The sequence below is a fragment of the Arachis ipaensis genome, chromosome B02, assembly GCF_000816755.2.
Source record: "Arachis ipaensis cultivar K30076 chromosome B02, Araip1.1, whole genome shotgun sequence".
Taxonomy (NCBI): domain Eukaryota; kingdom Viridiplantae; phylum Streptophyta; class Magnoliopsida; order Fabales; family Fabaceae; genus Arachis; species Arachis ipaensis.
The window spans coordinates 103965955-103979209 of NC_029786.2; positions in this window are offsets into that span (position 1 = coordinate 103965955).

Here is a 13255-nt window from a genome sequence, read left to right on the forward strand (position 1 = left end):
GGACAAAAAATCAAACAAAATTCCAACCCAAAAATGAGAATAAAAGAAAAAAAAAAAAAACTGAAGCCATATTGTTCCATTATATATAACACCACATACATGATTAATTAGTTCATTCACCTTTTTTAGTCCATAATTTTTGCATATTATTCTGACATACTTCATGCTTTGTAACATTGTTAAATTGTTGGGCCCTTAGTTAAGAATTGAACCCTTGGCTATAAATAGCTCCTCCATGTTCACCTTTTTAAGTCCATAATATCTTTATATTGATTCATGAATTAAGCCATTAGAAATTATCAATACTTTTTTTTTTTATCAAAAATAGGAGACTCGAACCCGCAACCTCTTAATTGAGTATGGGAAGATTATGCCATTTGAACTATAACTCATTGGCAGAAATTATTAGCACTTGCTCGTGTATTTCTACAACAAATTTTTAGTCCAATAATATATGCTAACAAACATATTTTCAGCAAATAAAGTATGCCTATTTCAATATAAACATACAAGTATCTTCTTTATCCCAAGGTTGCATCAAATAAATTCAGCAATTTGTACTCATATCTGACTAACAAACCTTATCCAAAACTATGAGCATTATATATTAGAGAGAAGACTTATCTAGCTAGCAACTATTAATGAAGTTATCAAAATTAAAGTACTAATATACAATAATATATATATCTTTGTTACTTGTCTTTCTAACTCCCATGAACTTTGGCTTTAATCATTTTCAGAAAGAATCTAAAGCTTTTTTCCTTTATGGAAAGTTGTTTAGAAAAGTTTGATGTGTAATAAGATTCCCATATGCAAAATCATACTTTCATGGTTGACACAATAGACCCTAAAATTAAACTTTAAATTTTAATAATCAAACCCTTCTGCTCCCTATCTTGTTAATTATGTCATATATATTTTATCACGTTTAGATTTTATTAATATAATCTTCCACTTTAATACTAAAAATCTTGAATTTTCATCATTTTTTAATCATTAAATCAAATCATGTTGTTAGGTGATGATGTTACACATTCGTATTCATTTTTTATATTCATATGCATATAGCATAGCTAAAACTTCTTTAATTAAATGTTAAAATAAAGTTCAATTTTCGTCGTGACTAATTTTTTTTGAGTAAAGTATTGTTTTTGTCTCCAACGTTTGGGGTAAATCCTATTTGTATCCCTAACGTTTAAATCGTTCTATTTGTATCCTTAACGTTTATAAAAGTGATTCAATGTTATCCTACTATCAATTATACTAACAAATCAGATTATATTTTTCAATTATTCTCACTTGGATGTATTCATTCTCAATTATGTCTCACTTGAATGTATTCGATTTTAATATTATACCCATTATTTGTATTTAGATTCAATTATGTCCCTAGAAAAATGAATTATGTAAATGTTGTAGGAATTAGTTTCAACATTTGATGAGCTATTTTTCAGAGTAGATCATTGATTCTATCCCAGACATTTCTATTCTAACTTCAAGAAGAGGTTTTTAAAACTTAAACTAAAGCGCTCATGATGTGTAATTGACGGTAGGATAACATTGAATCACTTTTACAAGCGTTAGGGATACAAATATGACGATTTAAACGTTAGGGACACAAATAAGATTTACCCCAAACATTGAGGACAAAAACAATACTTTATTCATTTTTTTTTTAATTTTAGGTCAACTACTATTTCAACCATTCAACCTTCTTAAATTGCCTTTAAATTAGTGAGACATTAATATATATATTAACCAAGTTGTGAAATTTTTTTTATAATATCTCTAATAAATAAATAACATTTTTATGTTATATATGCCAACGAGCTATAACTTAAATGATATAGTTTTTTCATATTCACTTTAAAGGTTGTGGGTTCAATTATATTTGATCAATAAGTATATTGAATTCCAACAAATAAAATAGAAACTAAGTAGCCTCTAGAGATAGTAGTGCATATCATATCGATCAAATCATGATATTTGGAGTGTGCTAGATGCATGTCTATTGCTCATAAGTCACTATCTATACACTATACAACATACAACATTTCCTTGTTGTCAACCTCATCAGCATGTAGATTTTTTTATTATTATTATTTTTGTCTTTGTTATTCTGTTATTTTGGCAACTCGTCGAATAGTACGGAAATCAAAGTGGTATCACACTTAGCATAGCACTTTGTGTGGTCGGGGAAGGGCTAAAGAGTGTGAGGGGCATGATTTCAATATCACAATACACATGTATTGATGCATGCATCCAAACATATAGTTGATTCAAAAAGTTGTGTTTCCTTGTTGATTTTGTATAATAATATATAGTATATGTTTGGTGATAAGTATATATTTTAATTTAGAATGTGATCTAGCATTACTGTACTTGAAGGTACTTGCATGTGATCATATTTCTATTTGAATTATATGTCTCTTGTTGGATCCATAGGATGAGAAGCATAGTTATCTTTGAATTCTATATAAAACCATTAACTTATAAAGTATCCAAGGGTTTACTTATTAAACGTTATCGTATATATATGATGAGTAATTTTAAGGAATCAATATATTATATATAGCAGTTAATTTCAGTCCATTTTAAAGTAGGCTGTCAAATAAATTCAGCATGAAATTCACTAAAGATTTTTTTTTTTTTTAGTTGAGATATTTGACATATATGAAGAGTAAAGTTCAAAAGCTCAACAAAACAAGTTTTGAGCCAATAAAAACAACATCACCAAATCTTACAAGAGGTACGCCAAATTCACAACCCCACACACACAAAGTAAATCAAAACAACATTTTTTAACCAAACAAAAAAAAATCTAAATGTCCAAACATTACAAAAAAAAAAACGTTGGATACCATCGGATTTATCGCCAGATTTAGTTTCAGAGGTTAGCGGCAAGTTTACTGGCGGATTCATATTTCAGACGATAAATTTATCGATAATAATTAGAGGAAAAAAAAAAAATGGCGCAATCATTACCGTCAGATTTAGGGGGGAAATTCAACATTAAAGTAATTAAATAAAACGCACAGATTTTGTCACACGCTGTGCGTTACCGATAGATTTTTTTTACGGTAAATCCACTAATAAAATTGACCATAAATTCAAATTTGTGAACCCTTCCCTTCCATTTCTGCAACATTATTAACCTCACTTCTCTCCCCCTTTCTATTTTTTCTGTCGCCATCAGCCCCCCATCGCTATCATTCGGTGTTGTTTCGCCGTCGTTGACTGCTTTCCACAACTCCATCCATCGTCGTCGTTGAGGAGCATCCCCTTGGAGGTTGTTTCTACCATGGAGGAGCTTGTTTCTTCCCTGCGAATTGCTGCCTCTGTTATTCGCCGCTTGCCTCCATCAACTGTAATGCTATCCTTCCTCCTTCATTCAGGTATGTCTTCTTCGCTTCCTTCTATTTTGACATTGTTGGTATTTACTAAACCGTAACTCTACACTTCTTTGTCCTCTTTTTATCAGGTTAATTATTTTCTTGGTTTCTTTAAATTGAATTATGATTCTGGATTTGTGAATTGATGATAAAATATTGATATTTATTGTAGTTATCAGAGTTAGTAGTTCTTGACTACATTAATTTATTGACATTGAAAGGCTCTTCTTAAATTTTTTATACTATTATCAAGACTTGATTGATTGTCCTCAACAAGCTCATTAATTAGCATTAAATAGGTAATATCAATATTGATATTTGTCTAGTTAATAAAATTAAAATGTTTATTCCCTTATCCCTTGGCCTTGTTGTTTCATTCATAGCTTAGATAGCTAGGAATTTTATACTAACTTGTTCTTTGTTTATTTTATTTTTTCTGCATAATAACATTGTTAAAGAAAAACTAGGATCATCAAATGTATCTATTCTAGCTCATCAAAAGATCAACCTAGTCAGCAAATTTTAGGTTTGTGTTTTAACCTTTTAATAGGTTGATATACCCTGTTACAGTGGCTAACCAATCGTTTTGTTAGTCAATTCATAAATACTTATGTTGATTTTAATTTGTTATTAAGTATTTCATTTGTAGAATAATCTTCTATAGAAGCTTCTTTATATACATGGCAATTAAATGAACAGTAAATATCATAAAATGAAATTATATACCACTAGGGTTAGACATAGTGTGAAATCAATAGTAACAAGCAGCTAGTTTGTGTGAGTAAAGGTCATCTATTTGTAGGAGCTTTTTAACGGAAGCTCTTTTTTTAACTTATCCATTGATAGATGTATATTTTATACTTTGATTTAAAATCAGCATGTTGGGTATTCGTATGTACCTATTATGCATTAGTTTTTTCCTCACACTTGTTGTGTGGCTTGCTTTTTTTTTTTTACATTGTGCTCTCTATTGTTGTGGGATTTAAATTTCTTATTATGGTCACTCTTTTTGCCTTTGTATTGTGATTTAAATTTCTGATTGAGTTTTATTACTGAACTAACTATATTTCTTATGGTTTATTTTACTTACTTTAGTCCTAGTTTATTATCTTAAACTATGTCTATAATTTTAATTTAGATTTATTTTCAAAATTCAAACAACATCTTTCGTTTAACAGTCACCTATGCACATTCTCATTATCATAGCTCATGAATGATTTTTTTTTCTAATTTATTTCTTAAACTATATTACTAGGTAGTATACTATCAGAAATTACATTATGAAGAACAAATAAAGGATATTTTGAAAAAGAATGATTAAAAGGGAGCGGTATCCTTAGTGGAGGAGTTTGAAACTGAAGATGAAATGCCAAAAGATTTGTTCTTATTTGTTCATGCTCAAATGGGATTTCTATTATTTTTTTACTTGTATTTTGATATTTGAACTTATTTGTGAATTTTTAACTAAAAATTATTATAAGAAATTATAAAAATTTGAATTTTGTTAGTTTAAAAATGTATTAAATTTAAATATTTAAAATTATATTTTGAATTTTGAAACAAATTTTTAAAAAATTAATGTTTAAGTTTACCGTCGAATTTACTGTCGATTAAATTTGCCGGTAACTATCAATTTAATTGCCAATGAGTTATAGCTCAAATGGCATAGTCTCCCCATACTCAATTAAGAGGTTGCGGGTTCGAGTCTCATATCTTTGGTAAAAAAAAAAACTATCAATTTAATTATTAATAATAAATTCGACGATAACAAGCTCCAGAATTTCACCAATTAAAAGTTTATATTCGCCGCTAAATTCACCGGTAATTAGCGGCGAACCACTATAAGAAAAATGCTGAGTACCATCGGATTTACCATCAGATTTAGCGTCGGCTTTATCGGCGAATTTACCGACAGTTTCGTGTGGGGTTCGTCATGTCAAATAATTACTGGCAAATTTCTGTTTCCGACGATAAATTCGCCGCTAATAATGGGAGAAAAAACAAGGAAAATAGGCACGAATTTTAGCATCAGATTTACTGTCGAAAAAATCTAACAGTAGACACTTTTAGTGAAACGTTGCATTTAGGCAACTCGCATCGGAAATCCGACAGCAATCATGCCCTAAATTCGAACCGCGAACCCTCTTTCCTTCATTTCGAATTTAACTCTCCCTCCCTCTCTCTCTAACCTCTCGCCTCTCACTCTCTCTCTCTCTCTCTCTCTCTCTCTAACCCTCTCATCTCTCCTCTCCATCAACATTCTCCCCTCCAGCAGCCCCCTCTGACGGCACCATCTTACCATTCTGCTGTCGTTGCTGCTAGAAACACCTCTGTCGCCGCTGCTACAAACGCTTCTACCACCGCTTCTGCTCTTCTTCTTCTCAGCGCTGGCGTGAGGTCAGAAGTTTCTGCTATTCTTACTTGTTATTAGTTATTATAAAATAGAATTTGTGTTGACTATTGTTGATTTGTGTTGATTATTCAGGTTTCTTATTGAAGTTTCCATTATATATATTTTTTCATTATTGTTAATTTGTTCTTAATCTTTTACTTAAAAATTTATTTTGGCGCTTTAATTTCCTTTTAAAGTTTCTTGCTGCTTCAATTAGATGATAATTTAGAATCAGTTAGAGAATTTATAAAAATTAGTTTGACAATAAAGAAATTAAAATAAATTATATGATTTAGGATTTGTTAGTTTTACAAATTTAGAATGTTTTGAAACTTTAGCAAATGTGTGTATTAGTAACAATGCTCGAAGCCTCTTGGTGAGTGGATTAGGATTTGAACTCTTGTATGTTGTCTTAATAATGATTGAAAAAATTAAAACATAATAGAATTTAAAGCTATATAACTTTCTCATATGATGTGATATGAGTTTGAAACTTATTTTAAATTAAACTTGGAGGTGTCTAATATAACCCCACCAAAATTTAGGAGCAATGAGTTACAATTGAATTTTTCTAATTTTTGTAAAAACCTTACTACCTGCTGTTTTTCAGAAATTGCTAGGACAGGGGCAGAACTTTGAAAATTTGTACAAAATTAAATTTTAAAGCAATTTCAACGAAACTTTATTTGAATTAAAGCTTAGGATAATGTATTTCTTTAACTAAGTTTAATGTAGTTTATTTTCATTAAACGTTTTGAATTATTAATGAATATATTTAGCACATTTTTAATTGGTATGCTCTTCGCAGACATGACGACTAGTAGAGGTGTTGCAGATCAGCCTAGTGGTCGTGGTCGTGGTAGATGGAGGGTTTCTGTCGGTACTACTGGAAATTTCGGATCATCTCCCACTACTCCAACTACCCCGGTGAACAGGTTTCGGGTGCATTGGACCAGCCGTTCATCATGGTCCTAAATTCCAACTACGTCCCTGCATCTACGGCGACGACACCTCCAGCGACGGACCCTGTGCCACTGGAATCCTCTCATGGAAGCCAGCTAGCTGATGCCCGTCTACTACCTCCCAACATACGGATGACGATTTAGCCTGATGGTGGAATAGCGTAAGTACTACTTTAAGTCTTTTATATGCTGAAAGTATTTGATAACTCGTGGATTTAGGGTTGTATGTTTGAACTGCTGAAAGTGTTTGATATATCATGAGTAGTGATTCTTGATAATTGATTCTAGTTTTAGTGGATTTAGGGTTGTAGGTTTGAATTGCTGAAAGTATTTGAGATATCCTAATTATTGATTCTTGATTATTGATTCTAGTTTAGTGGATTTAGTGAATTTATGAATGTTGCTTCTTGATTATTGATTGTTGTTCATTGATTGTTGACAATTGGTGTTGTTCAAGTTAATTGTTGATGGATAGAGTTTGTGGCGCATTCCAGTTATAGATGAAACAATGCCAAAATTTCTAAAAAATTCTCTATATATTATGGTCATTTGCTTCTAAAGTTTAAATTTACATTACCATATTAGTATGTTTGTGAATTGTTGATAGGTTCACGCCAAAAAATAACACATGTACTCAGGATGTAACACCCTCACTATCAGAAGACACGCTTCCGGCTGCGCTACTCTAATAGCAAGAAGTATTACGACTACTTTACATACTAAATACTAAAATATGAGCCTGTGACTCGACACTGTATCGCTGATTTCCTTAAAAACCGGAAATAAACACTTTATCTTAAGAAAAATACAAATAGGCATGGATCATATACAAGACTCCTTACATAATAACTCATAATATAATATAAATATAAAACATACAATTCCTATCCCTCTTACAAACTTGTAGTAACAAAGACGAGGGAAGAAAATAATCTAATTAATACAACAACTTATAAACCAAACGCAGTATAACTCTTTTTAATGCTTCTTCATCCGGTTCCTGAAAAGGTAAAGCTGTAGGGGGTGAGAACCTAACCACACGGTCTCACCATGGAATTTCAAAGTTGTCATAAGAAGATATTTAATAAGAAAACTGTACTCAAGCTCAGTGATTATCCTATGGCTGATGAGGCTCATCTGTCGATTATCCAGCCAACCCGACAAGTCTGAATTGTCCTTAGACTGTCCCCCGACGTGCATCTCCAAGAGTCTATGCATAGCTTTTTCTCAAATAATCAATATTGCTCAATGAGGGTAACATTCCCAGGAATTTATATAGTTCCCGGTCACACTTACGTCGTAGGGTCAACAGAGTATCGAGTTTTCAACCTGGTACACGTGGTGGCAAGCCACGGTACTTAATCCAGGGAACCTCGTATCTCAGATTTTTCAAATTCATAAGCCATATGAATAATTCAAAGTTCATATCTCAACATTCTCAACATCATAATCATTCATCAATCCAAATCTCATTTCCAAATTCATTTCAAAATCATATTTCAAAGAAAATCCTCATTATCCTTCTTTCCATTCCATCCCTTAACAAATCCCAATTCAAAACATAATTCTTTCTCTGATAAATAAATCAATCTTAAAATATATAATGTTTAAGAACAAATCTTTTTAATTAATTACTTCAAATAAAAATTCCAACTTTATAAAATTTCGGCAGCATCTCCTCTAAAACTTGGACACTGCCACCCTTTTCGGGTCCCAACCAAACCAAACCAAACGCCTGTTAATCATTCAAATCATTTATAATAACCATTTTCACAACAACCATACTCAATCCAAGGAAACTATAAAATCCAGAATCCAGTCAATGATTAAGAACTCTCGGTTTTCTCAAACAGTTTCAAACCAAACCAAACCATTTTCAAAATAGTAAATTATTCTCTGTAAACAAACCATTTTCAAATATCAAATCCTTTCCAAATTTGTTTTAAAATCGGATTCCGACATCAAATCAAATTTCAATGTTAAATCTTTTCTAAAATCAAACCATTTCTAAAGTTAAACTAAATGCCAATAATAAATCTCCTCTGATGATTCAAGGGAAACCGCTTTAACAATACCATTCAACTAATCAAAACACCAAACTTTCTCAATCGATCAATCTGTCAATCAAAACTAATAATCTCGTTCATCCAAAACAACTCGATCCAATTCATAAGACTTACGAAAGCACATAAATATATTTTACGTATTAATATCGATTTATAACAACTCTGGAAAGAAAAAAAAGTTTAAGAAAGACCCCTACCTCGACACGCTGAAACCACAACCCAACTGCCTCACAGAATTTCTTTCGTCTTGATCTAAAATTCACGACAGCTTTAGATCATAGCCCCGCACACTTTCGCAACTGCATAAACAGCTCTAATTCACAATATGCAACCTCGGTTACTAAATCCCAAGAACATTAATATCACAAAGGCTTTAATATACGTAATAGAACACTAATGCGGGGGTTTTCGAAACACACTTACTGAAATGACAAAACGAAGCAGCGGCGGTCTCTAAATCGGTTCGGCGGCAGCCACCACAAGCAGCAGCGGCTACTGGATTCCGACAACGACAACTGAAATTAACATGTAACGACATTAAAACTTCCAGAATCTCAACAGAAACGAAGGTCAAACCCAAAACCCTTATCAGCAGTGCATTCTTCAGCGGCAGAGGCGGCGGTCGTTCCCGGAACGGTGGTGCACAGCGGGGCAGCGCCCTTTTCCTCCTCCGACAGTGACACCCACGGTGGCCACCTCCCTGTCCTCTCTCATTCCCGTTCGAGCTCACCCTCCCGGCAAACCCAACGGCGGTAGCGGTGGCTCAACATCTCGGCGACGAAATCTCCATCATTAAAGACGATTCAGCAGCGATGGCTTCGCGGTAAAGGCGCGACTGGGCGCGATGGTAGCGTGCGGTTCCCTCCTTCGTGTCTCTCTCTCTCTCTCTCTCTCACCTCAGATCTGATCCACGATGGCGACTTCGAGGCAGGTCGGCGGCGACGCATGGTGCAGTGGCGGTGACTTCTTCCTTGGCTCCCTTGTGCAGCGGTTTGGGCTGGATGGAAGGTAAATAGCGATGATGAAGCACGAGAACGGCGGCGAGGACCCTCCAGCGGCGCCTCTCTTCGGGAGTGGCAGCAACAACAGCGTGGGGCTTCGATGGTGAGGCGTGGCGGCGACGGCTCCTCCCTTCAGCTTGACGACGGCGTGACGGCGGCCCACACCCTACCGGCGACGCATCTCCCTTCCCGGATCTCTCCTCCATGTATGTGAGTGCGTTTGTTTTTTGTGTGTATGGTTGGGAAGGCTGAAAGAGTGAGGAGAGGAGGGTTGGGGGCTGCACAGGTGAAGAGGAGAGAGAGGCGGTGAGGATAGAATTAGGGTTAAAGGCAATTTAGTCATTTTGCTAAAATTATGGGTAGTAGAGTAATTGAAAACCAATTTTAATTCAATAAAATTATCTTAAAAAAATATTATTTAATCATAAATTTACAAATTAATTTCAATGAAATATTCTAATTAAAAGATTAGATATAATACAATTAATTTTCTTTATTTATAAGAATTAAAGTGTTAAATCCCAAAATCTAAATTATTTAAACCAAATCATATAAAGTTCTTCTTATTTTACATTTGCTAAACTTTATAATTTAAATATAGAAAATAATTCAATAATTATAAAATCAGATATAACCTTAAATTGTTTTAAACTCAATTAATCAGAATTTATTTTAACTGTCTTTAATATAATAATTTCAGGGATTAAAATACTTAATGACAAATAAATCTAAATTAGCTCTTAATAAGATCTTCTAAAATTTCTAAGTCTTACACAGGAGATGACCAACGTCATCAAGTTGATGTACGACCATCCATGGCCAAGCTACAAGAAGATCCTCTCTGAGACCAGAGAGCGATGGTTTTAGAAGTGGGCAGTAAGAACTTAATATAGTCAAACCGTCTTAGCAATTTTATATCTTCTATTTTGTTTAATACAATATATTTTGATTAACTAATTTTAAATTGTCTTTGTGCAGCTGAACTTTATATGGGATAAGGAGCACGATGCCCTCATCAGGAAGATATACGACCATCGTATGGATAGGTGGCTGCAATAGATGTTGGAGGATGTATGTGAGAGATGCGACTACCTCACTTCCTGGCTCTGCCCAAAAATCAAGAAGGCTCTGTACGTTCACTGGGAGACCAATGAGGGTTCAGACATCAACGTCTCACAAACAACATGGCATCGGCCAAGTTGTCCAAGTATACTAGCAGCTCAGCGACCTTCATGAAGACTAAGGTCAGGCTGGTATGTAGCTTCTCTAATTTTGTTATTAACTTAGTTATATTCTTTGACATATCATTAGTAGACATCCTAACAACTTGTTTTAATGCAACATGTGTTGTCGAAGTCGTTGAATCACGATGCGATATTGGCAAAAACCTTCAAGTACACCCACACTTTGAAGGAGAACAAAGAGAGATTTGCTTATCAATGGTCTGCGGATCATTATGTGAGTAAACATTTGATCTTGTGATATAAAAATTTCAATTAACTGTACAGGTATCGTCCTAATTACACATGAGTCCTACACGCAGAGACTGGAGGCCGCAACTCAGCAATCTCAACAAAGTGGGGAGGACGCCAGTGGTGCTGCTGCTTTAGTCGTCGATCTCGATACGGTTTGGCGGGAGAGCATCTCAGCGCCATACAAGAATCGTGTACATGGGCTGGGGTCGTTCTTTGTCAGCAGCCTCCGCACCTCCACGTTGAGGCCATCGTCCGTCTCTGCCACCAATCGAGCCGTCAATCCAACCGGAGCCTTCATGAACAAGCTCAGGAGCTAACTGAGACTTGGGAGAGGTATTAGGAGATCCTCACATGCGTGACCTCCATGGATGACCTCAGGCTGGAGTGGAGGGAGCAACTGGAGTGGCTTCAGCGAATGGAGCAACAGATGGAGGTGTACCAGGCTCAAATGCGTGCCACTGGCATCGACCCTGCTGGTGGCAGCAGTGCTGCTGGTGGGACACAGACATCACCGCCTTCTCTGCCGCCTCAGCAGGACCACAGGAACGACGACGACTACCAGGATCTTTAGTGATTAGGGCTTTGTTTTTCTGTTTCATTGTATTTATTTGACTTTTAATTTATTTGAATATTTAATATTTAATATTACATAATTGATTAATATTATTTATAATTTGACCACTAATTGTGTGAAAAATAATTTTACATAAAAAAATAAAATTAAAAAACAAAAATAAAAAAAGTGCGCCACAATATTTTTAAAAAAAAAATTGCCATTACCGTCGAATTTACTGAGGGCATAGTCTGACGGTAATAGTGAGGGAAACAAGATATCGTGGCGCCAACATTATCGTCGAAAAAATTTGCCAATAACCAAATAGTTTTTCGAGCAGGTAATCCATTGCAAAATTCGATGATAATTACTATCAGACAGAAAGATCCGACAGTAACTGATTACCGGCGATGTTTATATCGTCGAATTTTTTTTGTCTTTCTAATGATAAATATGACGGTACTATTTTTTTTTGTAGTGGACGAAGAATCTGCCAATAAACAATTATCATAAAAATTTATAACGTTGGATTTATTCTGTCGCAAAATTCGGGTAAACATATTTTTAGAGGATTTTATTGATAAATCCACCGATAAATCAGATAATATTCAACGACTTTCTTATAGTAAAAACAGAAACAAAAAACAAACAAAACACCAAATCAAAAACACCAATTAGTCTATTACCGAACTCCTCAAAAGTTGAAATTCACACACAAATAAGATTCTGTTAAGTTTAGATTTTAAATGTCTAATTGAATTTTAGATGCTTTCATTTTTAAAATTTTCATATATTTTTTTTCTTATGTTAAATGTTGATTGTAATATTAATAGTGCAATATTAACTCCCAACTTAATATATCATAATGATTGATCCCATTATTGTAATTACAAGGTACCAAAAACTTCATATCCCAAATTTATTTTATATCCCTAAACTCAAGCCACTTTTTAAGATTCATATAATTAGCTTCTATTTTTTACCATCTTTGCTAGTAAGTAATTATATACTTATGTTGCTTATTAAAAAAGGAGAAGATATATATAAGGTGATTAATTTCCAACTTTGTCATCTATGCTTTTTATTTTAATATAACTTGAACAAAAATTACACACATTTAATTACTAAATGGGAAAAATGTAAATAGATTTTAATAATTAAAGCAATTAAATTAAGAAAAAGTATCATGATTATAAAAGTGATATTTATGTGTTTAAGTTTAACTATGAGAGATGTTATACAAAATTCTATCTTGTTTAATTTGAATTTTTGAGATGTCTATCCATATCTATATGCATGTTGGAGTGGGGGGAATTATTACAGTATGATAAAGTGTACATTATATTATGAATTTCGCTAGGTAATCAATATTCAATTAGTCAACTATCAATTAATTTATCATTAATTAGTAATT